Source organism: Crocodylus siamensis, chromosome 2 (genome assembly GCF_052110815.1).
Source record: "Crocodylus siamensis isolate JL-2025a chromosome 2, ASM5211081v1, whole genome shotgun sequence".
Taxonomy (NCBI): Eukaryota; Metazoa; Chordata; order Crocodylia; family Crocodylidae; genus Crocodylus; species Crocodylus siamensis.
This window is the reverse complement of record NC_143396.1, coordinates 11,333,269-11,339,703: the sequence shown is the minus strand read 5'-3', so window position 1 is coordinate 11,339,703 and position 6,435 is coordinate 11,333,269. Positions and strand designations below refer to the sequence as shown.

The 6,435-nt window shown below is 55.2% G+C and overlaps 1 protein-coding gene across 1 annotated transcript in view; it reads left to right on the top strand.

Moving 5' to 3' along the window:
• LOC149869885 (uncharacterized) overlaps positions 1 to 6,435 on the top strand; it is a 499,172-nt gene that overhangs the window by 286,754 nt on the left and 205,983 nt on the right. The window lies entirely within an intron of this gene.

The window sequence follows — 6,435 nt, the reverse complement described above, 5'->3', positions numbered from 1 at the left end:
AAGGGCATACACAGCTGCACTGGTAGGTGTGTTGCTAGTAGGTCAAGAGAAGTGATTCTTCCCCTCTATTCAGCACTGTGGTGGGTGTCTACTCCAGGGAAAGGGACTTAATGGTGGGTGTCTACTACAGACCACCCGACCAGGGGGAAGAGCTGGACAGGGAATTCTCAGGCCACCTCGCAGAGGCAGTTAAGTCAAGGGATGTGGTCATCATGAGTGACCTAACCTACCCAGACATCTGGTGGGAAGAGCAGTCAGCCAGGTCCCACCGCTCACATAGGTTCCTAGCCAAGGCATAGGACCTTCACCTAAACCAGGAGGTGCATGGTCCCACCAGGGGGAATGCCTTGCTGGACCCGGTCCTGGCCACGGGTGATGACCTGGTGAGGGGACTGTGATTTCAATGAGTTAAGGAGAGTAGTCGGGGAGGCACTGAGGGTAGAGGAGTTGGGAGTCCAGGATGAGTGGTCATTCCTTAAGGAGACAATCCTACGAGCCCAAGGGGTGAAGGTCCCAATGTGAATCAAAGGACGCAAGAGCACTCAAAAGCCCCCGTGCCTCAACAAAGGCATTCAGGCAGATCAGCCCTGGCCAGCCACTGCCATGCACTCCTGAAAGAGCGCACGTGAATGGACCTGGGAGAGACCCTGGAAATCTTCATGCTCCCGTAACAGCTGTTCCCGGATGGCAGGACATGCAACCGTGGGTTTGAAGTGCAGCAAAACAGATTGCGAGGAAATCGCAGGGGGAAAGTCTTTCTTAATGTCAGAGCAGCAGGGCAACGGGACCAGCTGCCCAAGGCAGTTAGAGACCCTGCTTCCCTGGAGGTTTCCAAGCAGAGGTTGGATGGGGTCTGTGTGAGATGGGTTAGGAAGCGTGTCCTGCTGCCTCCGTTCAGGGGCCTGGATTTGATGCTTGAGGTGTCTTCCAACCCTGTAACTTCATGGTGCAGTGGGTAACAGTGCCACCTGCCAAGTCCTGCCGCGGTATACAGGAGAACCCAGGATCACTTTCCTTGAGCCAGCTGGTAGTTGGCTGGGACAGGAAGCAAGCTTTTGGGCACAAAGACCTGCGCTCTTAGCCCCAGGACCCAGCTAACCCAGTACACTTGTTGCAAACAAAGCCAACAGCCTCCAGGGCTGTCTGGGCAGGAAAATCCCTTACTGGTGCACGGCGGTGGTTCTCCTTCTCCATCCCCCACTGGAGACTGTTCAGATCTGGACCCCGCACTGCCAGAAGGACAGGGATGGATTGGAAGAGCCCAGAGCAGAGCAACCAAAATGCTCAGGGCCTGGGAGGCAAGAGTGATGAGCACAGGCTGGAAGAGCTGGGGGGATTGTCTGGAGAGCAGAAAACTGAGAGGGGATTTGATCACAGTCCGCAAATCCCTGCAGGGCAATGGCAGAGAGGCTGGAGACGAGCTTTCCCTTGTGGTCATAGGGGAAAGGATGAGGAGCAATGGTCCCAAGCTGCAGCAAGGGAAATGAAAGCTGGAGATGACGGAGGAAGTTTGTGGCTCCAAGCAGGGCTGAGCACTGGAACAGGCCCCTGGAGACATGGCGAGTCTCCATCCCTGGCAGGGCCCAGGAGCAGGGTGCACAGATGTGGCTGGGATGGTGCAGTGAGGGCTGCTCCTGCCTTGAGCTGGGGCCTGAACTAGATGACTGTGAGGGTCCTTCCAGACTGACTTTCCAATAGTCCTATGACCCTACGCACCTGGACAGAGACCTTCTCACACTTCCTGCTATGACCCAGCAGAAGTTAATGGCCGTCTTTGACTGCTTTGCTCTATTAACATTAAGACCTGTGCTCTTTGGCTCACTCTGCCATTCTCACAAGTATTCTTGTCCTCAAATCCCCCTGCAGACCAGATGCCTGTCACTGTGATAAAAAATGGGCTAGGTACAGGCCCTAGTGAAAACCAGTTTTCATTTCCAGAGGATCTCTAATACAGGCTTGTTCTGGCTTGTGCACAGGGTTGAGGTCCTTATGTTTCAATAGGTCAGTTTGCTTTCCTCATGCTTTCTTTTTCCTCTACTCCCCCCAGAGAATTTCATAGTTTCATAGTTTCTAGGGTCGGAAGGGACCTGAGCAGATCATCTACTCCGATGCCCTGCCATGGCAGGAAGAGTACTGGGCTCAAACGACCCCAGCAAGATGTTCATCTAACCTCCTCTTAAACACCCCCAGGATAGGAGCCTGCACCACTTCTCTTGGAAGCTGGTTCCAGACCCTAGCCGCCCTGACCGTGAAGTCGCGCCTCCTGATCTCTAACCTAAACCTACCCTCTGCCAGCTTGTGACCGGTATTCCTGGTCACTCCTGGTGGTGCTTGGGGGAACAGGGACTCCTCTAATGCCTGCTGGTCCCCCCTGACTAGTTTATAACAGGCCACAAGATCCCCCCTCGGCCTTCTCTTGTGGAGGCTGAACAGGTTCAGGTCCCATAGCCTCTCCTCATAGGGTCTGCCCTGTTGTCCCCTGACCATGTGAGTGGCCTCCTCTGGACCCTCTCCATGCTGTCCACATACCTCTTGAAGTGTGGCGCCCAGAACCGCACACAGTACTCCAGCTGCGGCCTGACCAGTGCCACATAGAGGGGGAGGATCACCTCCCTGGACCTGCTTGAGATGCATCTATGGATGCACAACAAGGTGCAGTCGGCCTTCCTGACCGCGTCCCCACACTCGCTCGAGTGAATAAAGATTCTGAATTTGGCTTTGGATACTTGCTCTGCGTGATCACTGCCCCAGCCTAGAGCGAACTGCACGTCGCTTTAAGAGCATAATTCATAACAAAAGTTACTGCACAGGACGGGCACACGTCTACACATGAACGCCCATACTGTGCATTAACCATGAAGACATATGCTGGCTTGGGCATAAATTTGTCCCAAGTCAGTACACACACAGCATTACTGTGCTGGAACACCTTCACATGTAAACACCACTCTAAAAATCACTTACTGCACAATACTTTACCTGCTGTATGTGTAGACGCGCGCACGGTGCCACAGCCAAGCCTACCCAAGGGCCGCCTTATAAATCCGCTGGTGCTGCAGGGTGCAGTTGGCATCATTCTGTGTTTCAGCAGGTGATGGGTCTAGGTGAATGCAAGCTTCTGTCCCTCCGACTCCCTGATCCCAGCTGTCTGGCTGGCCCCCCTACATCCTCGGGCGACTTCTCTACAATACCTAGAGAGGAAAGGACATTTCCAGCTGACTGGCTAGTGTACATGCCAGGGCAGGCCCTAGGGTGGGGGAAAATTGGGGCAACCCCCCCAGGCCCCACGCTTTGTGGGAGACCTGCAGAAATCAGCAGAGCGGTTGTGGTGACTCTGCGCTGCTGTGGGCTTCCTGTCCAGCTGCTCGGCACCCCCCACCCCCTCCCTTCACTGCCGAATCTTCCGCTGGGATCCTCGTGTCCCAGGGCAGGGCCCCACACAGGCTGATTTGCCCCAGGCCCTGCACCCTGCTCAGGTCGTCTCTGGTAGGCCCCCTTGACAAGGTGTTCTTAGGATCTATTCTTTTATAGGCAAATGCTGTAGAGTCCTAGGGCCAACTTCCATTTTTTGCTTAGGGACTATGGAGAAAAGCTGGACATATACCAGTTCACAGGGCTGGACAAGATGTCCCCGAGGGGGCCAAATGAGTTTGCTGGTGAGATGGTACAGCCACTGACCATGATCTCTGAAAACTCATGGGGATCAGAAGAGGTCCTGGATGACTGGAAAAGGCCAAACAGTGCCCATTTTTAAGAAAAGGAAAAGCAGGAGTGAACATAGAAGAGAACAGTGGCACAGAGTGAACCCTCAGCAAGTTTGCAGATGACACCAATCTGGGCCGGGGGGAGAGTAGTAGGTATGCTGAAGGTTAGGGCTCAGATTCAGTGTGACCTAGAGAAATTGGAGGATCGGGCAGCTTCCAGACTCACCTGCTCCGAGAGAAATTGAAGGATTGGGAAGCTTTTCAGCAGAGCTGCTGCCCAGCCAGTTGAACCTCCTAAGATTTCGTTTGGCCCAATCACAACTCTGCATTGTGGTAAAAGGTGGGGAAAAAAGCAGGTATTTCCATGATTTGAACCTAGGATCCCCTCTTCACAAGGCAGATGTTTGAACCAACTAAGCAACAATGGCCACATTGAAGACCTGAACCCAGGGCCTGAGGTTCCGCCCCCAGCGAGCCAACATAAAATTCAGTCCAACCTGCCAGCTGCACCTCTACCCTCAGCAGGTCCCTGCTGTCTCCTCTGTAGTCGGAAGTTTTGTCCCCACAGGCCCCTGCACAAGACCCACGTTCCTGAATTCATGCTGCAAAGCCTGGGCAGTGTTTGCAGGAGTCCTTGCTGCCTCCTGCTGTTGCCATCGTGTCTGGCATCAAGTCCAGGGGGGCCACGTTCCTGTGACGTGAAGGGGGATCAAGCACTGGCTCCAAGTTCACAGTGTGTCAGCACAAAAAGTCCCAGGACTGTCAGTGCATTATTTGATAGTTTTATAAAATGATGTGCCTGGTTCAGCATCAAAGGTTGCACTCTGGTCATTCAGGAGCCGTCACTGAAGCAAGCCACTGCAGGCTGCTATTTCCAGTCAACAACTTGCAGGGACCACAAAATGCTTCAAGGCTCTTCTTCCCCAGCCTTTCTTCAGAAGATAGTCTCAGCAATATGGTCATAGCTTCTGATGAAGTCGGCTACTAGGGAGAAGTGTATGCCTCCCTGCTGGAGCTACTTTCTGAAGTATTACCCTGCCCTGACTTCTTCCAATCTAGTCATAACATCCCAGAATCACAGAGGAGAGCGTCCTGTCTGTGAAACCTGGGTCAAAGGTAAGTGTTGTGCATCAAGCGGGTGGAGTGCAGCCATACGAGTTGCGTTGGTTGTACGAGTAGAAGACGATGGTCCTTTCCAACCCCATGACTCCGAGGAGGTGCTGATTCCATGGAGCCGATTCATTACTGCCGGTTGCCTGGCCTGGGCACGGGCAGGGAGAAGTCCCTGCCACTGACATGCGGCTGCAGCCACGTGGTCCACGTTGGATGGGAACCAAGTTGTTCGGGCCTACGGCTTGTAAAAGCTTAGCAGTCCCTGCTCTGAGGTGTGTGGAGGAAGGGGTCCATGTCCTTTGCAGAGACAGTTGCAAGTAGAGGGAAAAAGACCTTTTCCTGCTTCCCTGGGACTTTTCAACCTTGGTGGCCTGAAGGCGATGGTGCTAGACTCCTGAGCCAGAGATTGTGGGTTTAAGTCCCACATGGAGTAGTGCATTTAGCTAGGTGTCATCGAATGTGCCCGTCTGTCAAGGGCACTGTGCATCAGGGGATTTGATGCTTTGTTAAACAAAGAGCCCCTTCTCTCCAAACACCTGCAGGCAGAGCATAGCTTGCACTATCGTGAGCTTCCTCCCAGCAATTCTGTGACGAGACAGAGCACAGCTGTCTATGGCATTGGTGAGCACATGCTCTTCTCCCCATTTGGAAAAGGAAATCCTTCACTTACAGGCTTGCCATTGCCTTTCCTCTTGGCAGGCCCATTGATGCAGTTAGACATGCGGGTACTTCTTACTCCAAGTCTACCCTCAGATTTTAATCAACAAAGGGTGGCTATTTTTCCCCTTTTGACACTCGGGAGCCAATGTCACCCTAGACGGGGCTCAAACTCCAAAACTCTGACAACACAAGCTGGTGTTTTATCCACTAGGGCTGTTCACACCTATCCAGGACACACCCAAATGTCTTATTACAGAAACCAGTGTCTAAAACCTTCCATCTCCACACCACCCTTGGCAAGGGAGGTCAGTGGTTGGGGGAGACAGAGACAGTTGGCTGGGTACTTGCAGGGATCCTGCTTTCCCCCGCAGTTTATGGCGCTGCTGGGAGCTGTGGAAGGATGCCCGGTCTCCTCACGCGAGGGAGGCCAGTGTCCTCTCCAGGGGTGCAACAGGGCAGCGTGTCGCACAGGCGGACGGCGCAGCTGCTGGCAGGCGGCTTTGGGAGAAGCTGGCGGGAGGTAACGCACGCCGTGGGTCGCCTGTCACCAGCGGCACGTGGTTTAGGCATGGCTCCGTGAGAGGAGCCCTGGGTGACTGCTGCGGGGGCAAAGCAGGGCCGGGGCTGTCTCCCGCCTGCGGCACAGGAACAAAGCGCCCCGAGCGCACAGGGAGCGAGGGCCACGGGCCTCGTGCGGGGCATCTCAGCACGGCCCAGCGCCTGCAGCGAGGCGTCTCCCTGGGCCCGGAGCGCGGGCGGGCTGCGCAGGCTCTGCCCTCTCCCCGGTGCGGGGCAAGGAGCGGGCCGAGTCGCGGGCGGGCAGGGAGCCGTGCCGAACCGCACCGCCGAGGCCCGCTAGGCCTGCGGCCCGCTGCTTCAGCCGGGGGGGGATCCGAAGTGCACCGCCCCTCACGGCGAGGCAAAGGGCTGCTGGTCCGTGGCCGGGCGGGCGCCGGCA